Below are 16199 nucleotides of genomic sequence, written 5' to 3' on the forward strand. Positions count from 1 at the left end.
ACATATTTTCAGACTTATTTGGTGTATTTACCATTTGTATTGATTTTTCTTTTGCTTCTTTTTCTTTTTTTGTCTCTAAAACATTTTTTGTTATATGGTTTGGCTCTCTGGAAAGGAGAGAGGAAGGGAAGGTCCACTGGGGGAAATTACGGGGAGTAAAAGTGATTGAAAGATATCAATAAAAACTTATTTAAAGCAAAAAGATTAAATAAGTTAGAATTAGATTAAACTTAAATAAAATTGTTTTAGGAAGTCTGGTGCTTGAATTAAGAATGTAGTATTAATTTTTTTCTTTGATATCCAATATTCAATTGAAGGGAAATAGTTCTGTTTTTTTAGAATCGACAAGAATGCATGTCCTTCCTGGAATTGACCCAGGAGAACCTTGCCCTTCACTAGGGATAGTAGCAATGGCAGAGACATGGAGGAAAATGATAATCAGAATGTGGCAGATGTTTGAGTTCAGAGAGACAGACTGACTCAGTCGTCTTTGTTCATAGGCTGCTGTTATTTATTCCCTTGAACTCCTTTCCCATCCTGAGTTTTTATAAGGATTGGATTCAATAGAGACTATGCAGAAATGGGCTTTCCCCTCCTTTTTAACCCCCTCCTCCATTACTCTGTCTCAATTCCTTTTGTTCTAGGCGAAAATATTCCTAGTTTGTCACTGGCCCTCACATGGGCTCCTTGTTTGGCCCATGTGCTGCCTTCGTTAAGCCTACACAAGACACTGCTGATTATTCAACAAAGGACTACAATTTATAGAAAGCAAGCTCTTCATGGACTCCCAGGTATTATTCTATATGAGATACCCACCTGGACCTTGCTATTTTCTTTATAGTGCAGGTTAAAAGTTTGTGGTAGGGACAGGTTGGAAAAATTCTTTTTTTTTTTTTTTTTTTTTTTTACCAAGCCACTAGAAGGTGCCCAGCTTGCAAATGCCAAGGCTAATCCTTTCCTTGCCACCCTTTAGCTCATCTACTACCCAACCTACATGTATGACAGCACTCTCAGAGTAGCTTTGATAAATTTCTCCCTTACTTGTCAGGGCCCAATTTAATCTAGGATGTGAATGAAATATTACTCAAAAGATTAAAATATGAGAACTCTTGTCTGAAGCTAGCTAGGAATCCCTAAGTTGCAGTGAATTGTCTTAATGCAGACTGGAAGACATGGAAAGCAAGGTCCAGAACAAGGAAATATGGAGCACAATATAAAACAAAGCAGGACAACTTTATTGAGAGGGGACATACTTATAATGTCAAGTTAGTGAGAATGAAAAAAAAAGATCAAGTCCATTGAACTGAAATTGGGCATCCCACTGGGGCCCCAGGGGCAGTGGGGTACCTCTATCAGTCAAGTCTAGATATGTTTTATAGGGTTCTTATCTAGGTCTAGCAGGATCAAGCATTGGAAACTGGGGCTGATTCAAATTAGTGGAGCAGGGAGTAAAGGCTCCTGGTGAATTGGCAGGTGATTGATCATCAAAATCTCCAATTGCCAGAAAAATAGATCATTGGGCCATAGTTTGAACTATCTTGGTCTGATAGAAGAAGAAACTACATCCCTTACATGCAACTTGTTCTTTCAGTTCACTTTCCACAGCATTCATAGATCCCAGGAGTTTCTTTGCTGTGTGTGATAGTGAAATGGTAACTAGATGAACTATTTCCCTATGGAGAATCTCCCTCATTGTGTCCTAGCCTTCCTCCTGGCTCTGTCCCAGCTCTTCTGTTATGGAAGGGAACAATTCCAAACACATAACTCTTAGGATGAGTAGTGGGATAACTGGAAGAAGCTTTTACTTGGCTTTGTGAAGAGGGTGCACAATAGAGGGCAGTGTGAGACAGGGAACAGAGCTCTCAATCCCTGTTATATTGTGAGCTCTTTGAGGACAGGAATTGTCTTTTGCCTTTCTTTGTGTTCCCAGAGCTTTGCACAAAGTAAGCACTTAATAAATGTTAGTTGATTGAATCCAGTGTCAGAACATCTGGACTTGACTCCCACCTCGAATGCTTATAATCTGTGACTTTAGGAAAATCATTTAAACTTTCCTGGGACTCAATTTCCTGATCTGTAAAACGAGAGGAGTGGACTTTGGAAATATGGGTTGTCTAAATATATAGATGTAGCTCACAGGTTGCATGGATGTATATGAACTGAAGCTTGACGCACCCCTGTGGAGAAGAGTTAGCACCTTGTATATTTCAGAACCAAGTCCAGTTGCTCTTGGCTCCAGTTTCTGAGAAGAGGTATCACACTAAAATTATACCCATTTGCCACACTTTAAATATCTGCCTAAATTTGGGGTATGAAAGTTAGGGCAAATGTTGCAAAATTGTTCTTAAGGGAGAGGGTAGTTCTAGCTTATATTTGCCAACTTAGCTTTTTTCCATTGTTTACATAAAAGACCATTCCAAATAGTCAATAGTGAATAAATCCATTTATCCAAACAGCAAAGATATATATATATATATATATATATATATATACATATACATATGTATATATATATATATCTCCATCAGAATATACCAATGAATGCACAAGAGTGAATCAGCTGGATTCAAGTGGAAGGTGAATGATAACTCAGCTTAAATCAGGGGAGAGAATGAAAATTCTCATGAAGAAGAGATCTGTTTTAGCAGGCTCTAGAATTTCAAGCAAATAGAGTCATAATGTGGCTGGCTTCCTAGCAAACTCTGTCATTTCAAAGTCTTTCTCTTTGTTTTCCCTGTAGTCTTTTCTGTCCCAAAGAATCTCTGGAACCAATTAAGTAAGTCACTTATGCGGGTCTAGGGACAGCTAGGTGGTACAAGGGATGGAGCAGCAGACCTGGAGTCAAAAGATCCTATCTTCCTGAGTTCAAATCTGGCCTCAAATGCTTACTAGCTATATGATTCTGACCAAATCACTTAACTCTGCCTGCCTCACTTAGTCATCTATATAATTGGTTGTATAAGTCAGCTGTATAATGCCATTTAAAGGAAATGGCAAATCATTCTATTTTCTTTGCAAGGAAAATTCCTAAGAGAGGTCACAAATTGTGGAACACAATTGCTATGACTAAATAACCACCACAAATTTGAAGGTCCACAGCATTTTCCCCAATCAATCAGAAGTCATCTCTCCTTTCCACATTTCACTTCAGTACTAGGCTGCACCTTTCTTGGTGGGGAGCTGTGTTACCTAAGGATCATGAGAAATTCTTCTTTTAATTTACCAAAAGGTAAATTTCAGGGAATCATCTCCTGGAATTCAGTGGAAAACCACTGAGAGAGAGAGATCAAAGGGCAAACTCTCATAGCAATGATTTGTTCAGTGACTACGGAAACAGGGGCTTTCATACGTTCAGCCAAGGTTTAGACATCAATGAGGTTTAAATATCAGTTTTAAAAAAGCCTCAACAATTCCAGGTTCAAAGGAGGAGTTCCTCTGGGTCAGTTATGAGGAGGAATTGTTTCTTTCAAAAGCTGAGGTTCTCAGTAGAAACATGGCCTGAAGGAATTTCTAATAGTTTCTATAAAAGTCTCACTTTTAAAAAGTGTTTTCATAATAGTTTTCTAAAAGAACATTCAGGATTTCATTTTTGGTTGTAAGACAATTTTCCTTTCATTGTGTGAGTGTTATATATAGTCACAACAATAAGCTATTTTCTGCAAGGGCATAATACTGAACACCCAACTCTATTAACCATTCCCTTATCAATCATTTTAATTTGTCAGCTTTATTTGTACTTATCAGTCTAAAGCAGATCCTTCTTTTTTATATTTGTAGTTATACTTGTAATTCTTTTAATGTGAGTTTTCAGCAAAGTAATACGAGTACTTTTCGATTGCATTTATATATTTATAGAGACATTCAGTTATTGGAATGCAATTGTTTGAATTAAATTCATGCTTTGACCATCCTTTCCCCCAGCCAACTCCCCACTCCTGCTACATTGTCTTAAAGAAACAGAGGCAGCAAATTACAGTAAAGGGAATATTGGGTTTGGAGTCAGAGGAATGGATTCTAATCTCTGCTCTTTATTTATTCCATGACATTGGACTTTCCATTTTATCTGTTTCTTCCTGATACTACTTAGAATCTCTTCAGCATCATTTTGACTCTCTTTTTCTCCTGGCTATTCTCCTCTCTGGGTTTTCTTGACACTGTTTGGATATGGATTCAGGCTTTCTTGACTCCAGGTCCAATGTTCTATCCACTTCCCCACCTGAACAGAACCCGAACAGAAAATGGTTTTTCTCAGTGCACAATATTTGACTATGAAAACACTGTAGCATAATGTTCTTTATTCCCAGAGTTCAGGTCAGGCTTCTGATATCTCTGATACAATCCTTTTGCATATAGTAAGATGAACAAATATATATTGAATAAATGAGTAAATTTATACAACAGTTTAAAAAAATGTATCCCAAATGTAACATTTTTCAAGTTAGAGTCTGTGCTGGGATTCCCGAGAGTTTCAAGCAATTAAGGGTTATTGACCAAGTGAAGAATTCATGAGCTGCTAAAAGTGGATCACAGTACCTTGGGAATCCTGATGCAAAATGTGCAGCGGATGCAAAAGAAATCAGAAGTTTGACTGGCAGCAGTAAAGGGGATGAGCCTAATTTAGAATAGATTGAAGAGGGAATTATAGGGTTGGTAAATGAGAAAGAAAAAGAAAATCCTTACAGATAATGAGTGAGGAACTGGGGAATGCTTAATAATCAAAATAGAAAAGAGAGCCTTAACTTGCCTTTTTGGTTCCTAATGGATTGAATGGGCATTAACTATCTTTTATATTGTTTTCTACTTTAAGAAGATCTGATTTATGAAGCATTCAAAATACTAGGCATATAAATTGGGTGTGTGTGATTATTTGCATTACAAAAGACTATTCTTTTTTGTTACTTACTAAAAGATTACTCTTTACTTTTCCATAAAACTATTTTAAAATAACTATTTTAAAAAGCTCGTTACAATTTTTCTATGGCTATTTTAATTAAATTTTTTAAATTACTAAGTATTTCTTTTCTCTTCCTCCTGTCTTTCTTCCCTTACTGAAAAATAAAGAAAAATAAAACAATATATACATAGTTAAATATATACATATATATATAGTTAACATATACAGTTAAAAATCCACACAAATGACTACATTGGCCATGTCCAAATATGTGTCTCATTTTGAATATTTAATTACTAAAAGATTTATATAATTTCAGAAGAGTCAGGGGAAGGAAATGTAAAGGGTTGGAGAGCTCAGGCTTACCCAGTACATGTGCAGAGGGAGCAGCTGGGGTTACCACTGCACTGCCATTTCCACCTAGGGCGATTGTAGCCAGGGTATTTGAGAGAAACAGATTGGATAACAGCTGGGGTGCTTTGGCACTTTATATATTGATGATCCATGATTTTTTTAATGTTTGTACTCTTTACACCAATGCAAATGACCAAAGCTCCATGCCTTCTCATTTTATACAATTATTTGTCCACATTTTGCCATAAAACACCATAGAATCATGACTCACATATAGCACATTAAATTTTACAAAGCATTTTATGTCACCTTGTTCAATTTTCACAATCTGTATTACTATATGCATTTTACAGAGAAGGAAGTTGAATTTCAGAAAAATTAAATGACATACTTATGGTCACCATAGCCAGCAATAATAATAGCATTTATATAGTGCTTCAGATTCATAGAGATTTACATCTGTTCTTTCATTTAGTCCTTACAACAACCTTAGGAGGTAAGTGCTACTATTATTCCCATCTTACAGATGAGGAACCTGAGACTGAAAGAAATAGACTTTATGACTTCTGAATTACCCCTAAGTTCTTCTATGGTCCACGGTTTCCTAGCACAGATGAGTCAAACACTTGGCAGGACTACATGGGACCTACAACTATCTCCAGTGCAACTTATCGAGATTAAAATGTAATTGAGAAATATTTAACAAAATAATACACTAAAACATAGATAATGTTAATATGTAGTTTTCTAAGTCAAAATTTATCCATGGACATCATTATATATTGTTTAATGGCCTCCAATTCTATTTGAGTTTGTAAATCACTGTTCTAGAAAATCTACTTTATGTACCTTCTTATACCTCCCCTTCTCTCCCCTCTGTTTTTCTACATCTTCTGTCTGTTTCTCTCTCTCGTGCCATGTACCATTTGGGTTTTTTTTTTTGATGGCTCTCAAAAATCTTTTATAGTCCCACATGGACTTTTTGCCTGGAAGTCATTGCTACTAACATGTTACAACTTCCATCTGATCATTAATCTGTATGTCTTTTAATTGCCTCTTGGATGGTTTGTGATTCTGATATTATGATTTTATGTAATTCAAAGCTATATTGTATCAAGGTGATATTATTGCTTTTAAAGAAGAGGACTCCTGCTGGCCTATCTTGGATGAAACTCGATTTTTATGCATTTTGGGAGGAGAAAATAGAGGGAGGGGAAGGTAAGTGAGGCGTTGGTGTGTTGAATTAGCACTGACCAGCATCCCCTTGTTTAGTATGAAGGTATATTTTCATATGCTTTGATAATGGTGTCAGAGAAGCCCAACAATTACATCAGTGAAGCTATCCATCAATCATTAAGTGCTAGGCTAGGGAATGGAAATAAAGACAAAAAATGAAAACCACCCTCTACCCTTTAATTTCTACTTGTAAGTGTGTGGTGACTCTGTATAGACAGGTAAATATAAATTATATATTTAAAATGAAGCAGTTTTGGAGCTCAGGAGAGATTAGAAATGTAGTTATTGTAGTCATTTACATAGAGAAGATAATTGAACCCATGGGAGGTAGTGAAATCAATATGAGAGTTAGTATGTATAGAGAGCTAACAATCAACAAATTAATCAAGAAATATCTGTTAAGTGCCTGCTTAATGTGTCAGGCTAAGCATTGGGGGTACAAATACAAAAGTGAGACAATCTTAGCATTCAGGGAGATTCACATTCTACTGAGTGGTACAACACAAACACAGATAAACAAATACAAGTTATGTATAAAACAAATTCTCAATGAATAGTGGGGACAATAACAAATTGGGCAATCAGAAAAGGTCTCTTGTAGGAAGAAGCTTTTCAGCTAAACTTTAAAGGAAATTTAGGAGTTCTAAAAGGTGGAAAGAGGGAGAACATTTCAGAAATGATGAAAAACTTGTGTAAAGTCAAGGAGCCAGGAGCTGGAATGTCAAGAATGGACAACTGCAAGTAGACCAGTTTGACTGGATTGTAAAGACTATGGAAAGGAGCTATGTAGAATCAACACAAACAGAGTAGATTATATTTTAATTTAAAGGTAAAAGGCAATTGACTGAGAAGAGATATGACATGGTGTGACTTAGGATTTAGTAATGTTAATTTGGCAGTTATAGAGAGCAGATGTGAGAAGAAAAAGACTGGATACATGGAGACCAACTAGGAGGCTACTGAGGTAAAAGTGGGAATAAGTAGATTAGGTTGGTTGTGGTTTGAGTAGAGAATAGTTGAGAAAGATGTTGAAGAGATATTTGGTGAGTAATTGAATATAGAGACATAGAAAGAGAAGACCAGTTGGAATGGAGCATAGAGTTTGTGAATGGGAATAATGTATAATCAAGCTGTAAATGTAGATAGGACCAGCCATTGGAGCTTCTTGAGTTGGGGGAAAGAGTGTAATGTGGTCAGATTAATGCTTTAGGAAAACAGCTGGAAACAAGAATTATTGGATAGACAGAAATTTGGCAACTGATTGGATATGTAGAATGAGTGAGAAGGAGAAGCTGAGCTTAAACCAAGGTTGTGTACTTGAGTAACTGAAAGGATGGTGATGTTTTCAGCAATAATAAGGAAGTTCTGAAGAAGGATGAATTTTGGAGGAAAGGTGCATTCTCTTTTGAATATATTGTATTTGCTATGTCCATGTGATATTCAGTTTGAAATGTCCATTGTGGGTAATGAGTAAGCTCCTTGGAGGCAAGGGCTTTTTTTGTCTCGCCTTTTGAAATAATCAGTGCTTAGTACAGTGCTTAGCACATAGTAGACTCCTAAAATGTTTATTTATTTATTATTGATTGACTAGAGCTTGGGAAAGATAATAGGAATGGATATATGGATCTGGGAAACATCTGCAAAGAGATGATTATTAAAACCCTGGGAATAAAAACCTGGTGGCTTGTGGTTATTAAGTGAGAGTACATAAAGGAGAAAAAGCCTCAGAACAGAATTATAGGTACATCAAGAGTTTGGGGGTGAGGTATGGTTGAAGATACAGTAAAAAAGGAGATTGAGAAAGAACAGTCAATAAATCAGTCAGAACTTATTAAGGGTCTTTTATGTGCCAGGCACTGGGCAATGTGCTGTGGACACAAAAAGAGGCAAAATACATTTCCTGCCTTTGAGCAGCTTATAATTTAATAGTAGCGAGACTTATAGGAGAGAAGAGAAGAGAAGAGAAATGTCACAAAAACCAAGAAGAGGAGAGTGTGTCCAGATGGAATGGATAGTTAATAGTATCAGATTCTGTAGAAAGGTCAAGAAGGATGAGGACTGAAAAAAAGGACATAAGATAAAATAAGAGATGATTGATGAACTTAGAGATAGCTGTTTCAGTTGAGTTTAAGGCTGGAAAATCAAATTTCAAAAAATCAAGAAGAGAGTGAGAGATGAAAAAGCAGGAATAAGAAGCAAATCTAGACAGCTTTTTCTATGAGTTTTACTGTGAAATAGAGGTGATATGTAAGAGATATATAAAATCATAACTTAGGTGGTAGAATCAAGAGAATTTTTTTTAGGATGGAAGTTATCTATGCTTTTTGTAGGAGGAAAGAAGCCAAATGATAAAAGGGGCAAAATCCCTGGAGTAGAAAGACAAGAGGGAATAAGATCAAGAACATAAACAGAAGAGTTGGACTTGTCAGGGAGGATTACCTCTTTCTTTGAGATGAGAGCAAAGGATGAAAAAAATAGGTTTTGATTTGAGAAATAGAATTTAGAAGATGGAGATCTGGACTGATGGTCTCAATTTTATCAGTCAAATATAAGACATAGTCCACTGAGAAATAGTGGTATATGTGACTAGAGAGGAAAAGTGTGGAATAGATTTTGCGGGGACTGTGATAGAATCAAAACAGGGAATACCAGATGGATTGCTGTGCTATAGTGAGGATCCCGTTTGAGATTAGAAAACATAATTTTAGGTAGAATACAGTATAGTTGTATATCTTCTACCAGTAGTGTTCAGTATATATGAATATATAATCTGATTATGTATGGATAGGATGATAAAGTATTCCTACCATGAACAGATAGATGGTGCCATAATGCATTTGTTATAGGCCTGGAGTTGGCAAGATACATTTTCCTGAGATCAAATCTGGCCGTGGACACTTACTGGCCTTGTGAGTTTGAGAAAATTCCTGTATTTGTTTGCCTCAATTTTCTTATATGTAAAATGAGCTGGAGAAAGAAATGATAAAGCTCTCCAGTATTTTTGTCAAGAAAACCCCATAGGGGGTCATGAAGAGTTGGATGTGACTGAAATAACTGGAAGTGTTTGTAGCTAAGAACAACCATTTATTAGATATATGGCCATGGAATATTCTTTCAGGTCTTTAGGCTTTTAGTTTGCTTATCTTTGAAATGTTTGAATTATTTTGTTTTATAAGTCTATGATTCTGAATGGCTTGTTTCCCTGCACAGTCATTGACTCGCTCTTGGGAAAAGAGTGAGATATGAGAAAACAGATTTGTGGGATTGTGTGTCTATGGGGAACTCTCTGTATCATAAGCACTTCTCAGGTAGAACAAGAACAATGGACAGTACCAGTACCAGGTGTTTTTTAAATAGGAGACATTAAAGATTGGAAGTGAAATTTTTTGATTATTACCACTAGATGTCGTCTTTTCTCTTCCTTTCAGAGAGAGAATTGACTGAGCTCTGAGCAGGATCCTGCCTATATTTACCCCGTAGAATTGCTTTAGGACACTTGTGCTTGGAACTGATTGTTCCTTCAATAACTGAATGTTATCTCAGGAATTTACACAGTAGCCTCTGCTTGAGCCCTTGCCTTCTGTTCAAACTTGAAATGCTTTCCTCCCCAGATAGCTAGTCTTTACCCATCAGTTTCTCCTCAATATTTCAATACTTAATAATCACTAGGATGATTCAAAAACACCAGAAGCTATGCAATCCTACCACTATCATTTTACAATTGAGCATATTGAGAACTAGGAAAGCTAAGTGTCTTGCCCAATATCACACAAGGCAAGGGAGAATTTGAACACAAGTTCTCTGGAATGGATCTTATTGTTTCATCTATGTGATGCTGCCCTTATCAATCTATCTCATATCCCATCCCTATTTTCTTATATTATAAAATTCTTAAGTACGGCCTCCCATAACTCCTCTAGAGATCCTCTATCCCAAATGCACTACCTGCCTTCCTCATCCTCCAAAAATATTTAAAATATTTTTCTCCTCTTGAAGAAATGCTTCTACCTGATCACTCCTTGAGTTCAAACTATGTTTGAACTGGTGAATCACTTCTCGAATTGTTTCCTAATCTAGTTGGCTGCAAATATGTTCTTCCTAATAATAATATGGTTTAGAGGCTTCTCCTGTTTTTTATATGGGAAGAATTTGTAGGGGAGGATGCTGGAATCACTCAACTTCAGAATTGCATCAGAGATTATTTGGCTATTTGCATTCAGTTAATGAGTATAGGAAGTGGCAGCCTCTACTTTGAAGTGGGCCCAGAATAGACTTACTTTGAAGTGGATGATACCCAGAGGAATCAGATGATGATACCAGTAGGTAGCAGTTAGCAGTCCAGTTTCGATTTGGAAAATTATTAACTTTGTAGACTGAATAGTTTGGAGTCCTTTGTTTCCCGCCAAGTTCTTTTATGTCATAAAAAGATCCCAAGGAACTTTTTGTGGGCCACATATACAAATTTTATCAAGATTCTTTCCCTTTAATGGTATTCCTACAGTTTCTTTCTAATTATCCTATTGTCCTTCCTTAATTACTTGGAACAATTTTCTGCTAGAGTCATTTGCAGGTGCTTTGATTATATGGTAGCTGGCTCATTCACAGTAATGATGGGGAAGGCCTCCCATACCTTTGTTTTGGTCTAATGTTCTGATTAATGCTCTCTTTTTCTCCAAGTATCACTTTTTGAAGGCACCTTGGAGAGTTTTGCTTGGTACTTTAATTCTAGTGGAATGAACAAATTGCTACTGAGATGTCATGGACCTGAGACACACATATTAACTGTTGGTTGCCCAGAAAAAATAAGCAGATTTTTGACTGAGTTAAAAATCAACGATAAGAAAATATTCTTACGCAAAGTTTGCTAGTAACTTCTTGGATTAAAAAAAAGATTAATTCACATAGACACCTAAAAATCAGTGGTTCCAAAAAGTGTTTCTTTTTAGGTTTTAAGAAATTATATTCCTTCTTTTAAATCTTTCCCCTCCCCCCTCTAGAAAATGACTTGTTTTCTTGGTAGGAAAGCTGAGATTATTGGAGGTTCCCCAAATTTACTAAATTGGAATATCTTTCATGGATACCATCTATTCCTTTGGTGAGACATATATATATATATATATATATATATATATATATATATATATATATTTTTTTTTTTTTTTGATAAAATCCTGGTTCTTGACTGGTTCCCAGTTACAGGCTTTAACAAAGATAAGTGGTGTCTGGTAATCAAGAGGAGATCCTCTTTTCAAGTTAAATATGTCCTATCTTTTCTGGAAGAATATGGGGAAAGAATTTCTCTCCTTCAACCTACCAACTTGATGCATGTGGTAGTGTGATATGTCTACATGACTCTGAAACTTGGTCTGCCATCTTCTGCCTTTCTCTTCCTTTCCTGAGTATGGATTAGAAACTTTTGTCAATCCTTAGGGTTTATGATGTATCTGAGAATTCTTGAGCTTGGGATTTAGGTGTCAACTGAACATCAGGAGAAGATGATTTCCTTAACATCATGATTCTTAGAGGTTAGTACCAGTACCAAGATCAACTAAAGAAAACCTACTGTCTGGCCAGTTGTTCTGTGCTTATGACATGCTAGATATAGTAAGTATAAGTGGTAAGTGAAAAATCAGTTCAGTAATCCTACAAAGTTGTCTTTATTTTCTGTGGGGAGAAATATAATAAATCTAATGGGCTAATTTAAAATATTTTCTGTTTTCTTTAAATTTGTTTATAAGGTTTTGTGTCTGTAATGGTGGAGAAAAAACCCCAAACCAAAAAAAAAAAAATCCCTGTTTTATAACATCTATATTGCATATTGAGGAGTTCTTCTAGTAGGTATCCTGTTATCCACATTTTGGGAAACTTCTAGACACGAGTCCTACCTCAGCTTCGATTCAGAAATTTCCTTGCACTTATTTCAAGGTAGAATATTGTCAGATTAAAAAAAAATTATCCCATGCTTTTGGGTCTAACATCCTGGGATTTAACCTGAACTGTATAAGACCTGAGCACCTTGAATTCTTCCTTTGTCTCTGTCTGTCTCTCCCTCCTCTCCTCCCTATCTTCCTCTCTCTCTCTCTCTCTCTCTCTCTCTCTCTCTCTCTCTCTCTCTCTCTCTCTCTCTCTCTCTTTCTCTCTTCCTTTTTCTCTTCCTCTTTTCTCTGTCTTTGTGTATGTCTTTCTCTGTCTCCCCATCTCTCTCTCTCTCTGTCTTGCCCTTTCTCTCCTTGTCCCTCCTTTTCTCTCTCCCTCCCTTTCTTTCTCCCTCCCTTCCTCTGGATTTTCTCCCTTTTTCTCTTTTCCTCTCTCTCTCTCTTTCTTTCTCTCTCTCTTTCTCTCCCCACTCTTTCTTCTCTTCCTCCTCCCTCTTTCTCTGTTTCTGGCTTTGGATCTCTTTCTCTGACTCCTTGGCTCTCTCTGGTCCTGGCTGTCTCTTTTTCTCTTTTGTATTCTCTGGTCTACAGAGTATAGTAGTAATTAGTGATAATTTCTCTGAGTCAGATGACCTGATTCAGATCTTACCTCAGACTCATATAGACTATGTGATCCTAGGCAAGTCATTGCTTAGCCTTAATGCTCCCAGGCAACTCTCTCAAATTAACGCCAAGCTATAAATCAGATGCTGATCAGTAATTGGTAGAGTGAGACTCTTGACCAAGTATTAGGGCCCTCTTTAAGGTCCCATACTTAATCTGACTAGCAGAAACTCACGGCCTAATAATGCGGAGATAGTGAGTAATGAAAAGGCAGGGAGCAGAGATAGTGCAAAAGTCTGTTTATTCCAGCAAAGCAAGAGCTCTCTAAGCCAATCATACTAAACTACCAGGGACTGAAGCTCATCTCAGATATGCCATGTAAGCAACAGGGGAGAGGATCCTTCCACTCAATGCCATCTTGTTGTCCACAGGGTGGGGCTCCTTCCTCCCAGCGCCATCTTGTCAAATGCCCTCAGTTTACCTGAATTGCATTCTGTGCGGTTGTTCAAAGATACCTGAGGGTTGACAACCCCTTACAACCAAGAACTCTATATATCTATGAAGTCACCAGTCTTGACAGGCCCCCCCCCCCCATATGCACCCATACATTCATCTATGTATTCAAATCAATTAAACAAACCTTTATTAAGCACTTGTGAGGTTAAGGCACTTGTGATTGGGTCAGGAAGAAAGATGAAGATGCTTCTGCCTTCAAGGAGTTTACTTTCTCCTGGACGGATAGAGCATGTATACAAGGAAGTAAGTGCCAAGTACAAAATAATTCTAACAAGCAAGAAGAAAACAAACATTTATTAAGTGCCTACTATGTACCAGACATTGTACTTAACACTCTACGGATATTTTATTTGATCTTTGCAACAGCCCTATAAGGTTCTTTTATTAGCCCCATTTTATAATTGAGGAAACTTAGATAGAATTAAGAGATTCCTCCAAAAGTACAGACCTAGGAAGAGTCTGAAACTAGATTTGAATGGAAGTGTCAAGGTCCAGCATTCTGTTAAGAGATATAACTGCACCTAAGGCAACAATGAGGAATCAGGAATGTTCTTTGGAAGAGGTTCCTGAGGTATGCTTTAAAGGTTTGGAATACTGGGAGATGGAGGGGAGGAAGGATTACATCCCAGACATGGAGTGGGATGAGTTGGGAGTGGGGCAACTTGTGAAAAGCCGCATAGGCAGGAAGTAGCATATTGTGCCCATGACTAATAGACCACTTGGAAGGGATATGTGAAGATGAGATGAGAAAGAACAAGAAACACATTATATAAGGTTTTAAATATTGGGTGGAGGATTTTGGATTTTATATGAGGCAATAGGGAGCTACTGAAGTTTTTTTCAGTAAGGGAATGGTGATTAAATTCATGTCCTAGGAATATCAATTTATTAGCTTTATGTAGGACAGTTTGGAGAAAGGATATATTTACAAGCTCTTGTATTTTACATATGTGTACACAATGTGTGTAGTTGTATGACAAATGATCTTTCTGAAAGTGTAATTCTTTTTCTTTCCCCTTAACATCATCCCCTTTACTGCCGTAACTCTGTTAGATCTCATCACCACTCGGGAGCAAGCTGTTTAGAGCAGTCATCTTTCAAACCAAATTTTTGTCTATTCTGTAGAAGCCCAAATTGGATGGAGCAAGGATCAATAATGTATCCAGCTAATACACTAAAATATAAATGAAATGAATCATAAGAAATGAAGTGACTTTTCCTGACAAACCCTGAGACAAATGCCATTGCAGAAAACCTCAGATTGTCATTCAGAATTGATATTGGAGGGAAATTCTAAGTTACTGTTCAAACTTTGGAGAATAAATCTTCCATTAAAAAATAATCTGTGGACATTAAATACTTGTATGTACATTTCAGAATGGTGCGACTCTTTCAGATCCAGGTGACTATTTCATTTTTATAGTATGATGGATCTTTGGCAGAGATTATCTAACCTAATCATCTCATTTTACTAGTGAGGAAACTGAGGCCCCAGGTGGTTAATTGAATTGTTCAAAGTCACCAATAAAGTAAAAGGGATGGACAGAATTTGAACCCAGATTAGTTAACCCCAAACCTGTGTCAGTCTTTTATGCCAAGTTGTTTCTATATATCTTTTCTTGGTTTATAGAATGTTAGGGAAAAGAAAACATCTTAGAATTATTATTTCTAAATATAAAGCCTCATTTTATTTTATTTTATTTTTTCTTTTTTCCCTCTTGTCAGGAGATTTCAAGACATGAGGTAGAAGTAGCAGCCAGAAGATGAACCACCCCCAAGTGACTCCTTCTGAATTCCCCCTTTCCAGAAAGCTTATGGCTGCATCTTCTTTGTTATGAATGCACTCACAGTTCTTGTAGTGACTTAACATTGTCTGAAGGCTTCTATCGAAACCAGAATTTCAGGCTGTAGAAGAACAGACTTGTAATGATAGAGTGCAAACATGAGAATGAGAATCCTCCGAGGAGAAAAAACACAGTGAAAGTTTGCTGGTAAGAAAAGTTTGGAGAAATTTCACATGAAACAGGAAAAGAGAAGTAGAGAAAAAAAAGATTTCTCTTGTATTCAGAAAATAAACTAAGGTATGTGCTAAGAATTTATAGAGAAGGTGAGTGTTTTGCATATTAATATGAGATATAAATAAATGCAATAAAATAAAATATTTTCTGATGGTCTGAACTTTTGTAAAGTACTTGAAACAATATGGTGTAGTAGATGGAGGGCCAGCTTTGGAATAAGGAGGAAATATTTACATTCAAGTCTAGCCTGTGACTAGGATGGTGGAAATTAGATTATAAACTCCTTGAGAAATTAGATTGTAAACTCCATAAACTCAAGGACTGTCTTTTGTCTTTCTTTATTTCCCTAACACTTAGCACATTGTCTGGCATATAGTAGATACATAGTAAATACCTGATCATTGACTGGAAAATGCATTGATTGGGCAATCAGATGAGTGGGATTTTCACTCCTCTCTACTTAACTAGGACTATGAATTTGAGAAAATCACTTAAACCTACTTGATCCTCAGTTTTTTGATGTGAAAAATTAGAGGTTACTTTTACACCTCAGTGACCCTGGACAATTTTCTAATGTCCATATTGCAGATATACTGCTTTTTTGCATCAGTGAAGGGACTTAGCACACTTTAAGCTCCTTCGGAATGAAGAACTCATTCCTATAATAATTGATGCAATAATGATAATTATTATGATAATAAC

The sequence above is a fragment of the Sarcophilus harrisii genome, chromosome 6 (genome assembly GCF_902635505.1).
Source record: "Sarcophilus harrisii chromosome 6, mSarHar1.11, whole genome shotgun sequence".
Lineage (NCBI taxonomy): Eukaryota > Metazoa > Chordata > Mammalia > Dasyuromorphia > Dasyuridae > Sarcophilus > Sarcophilus harrisii.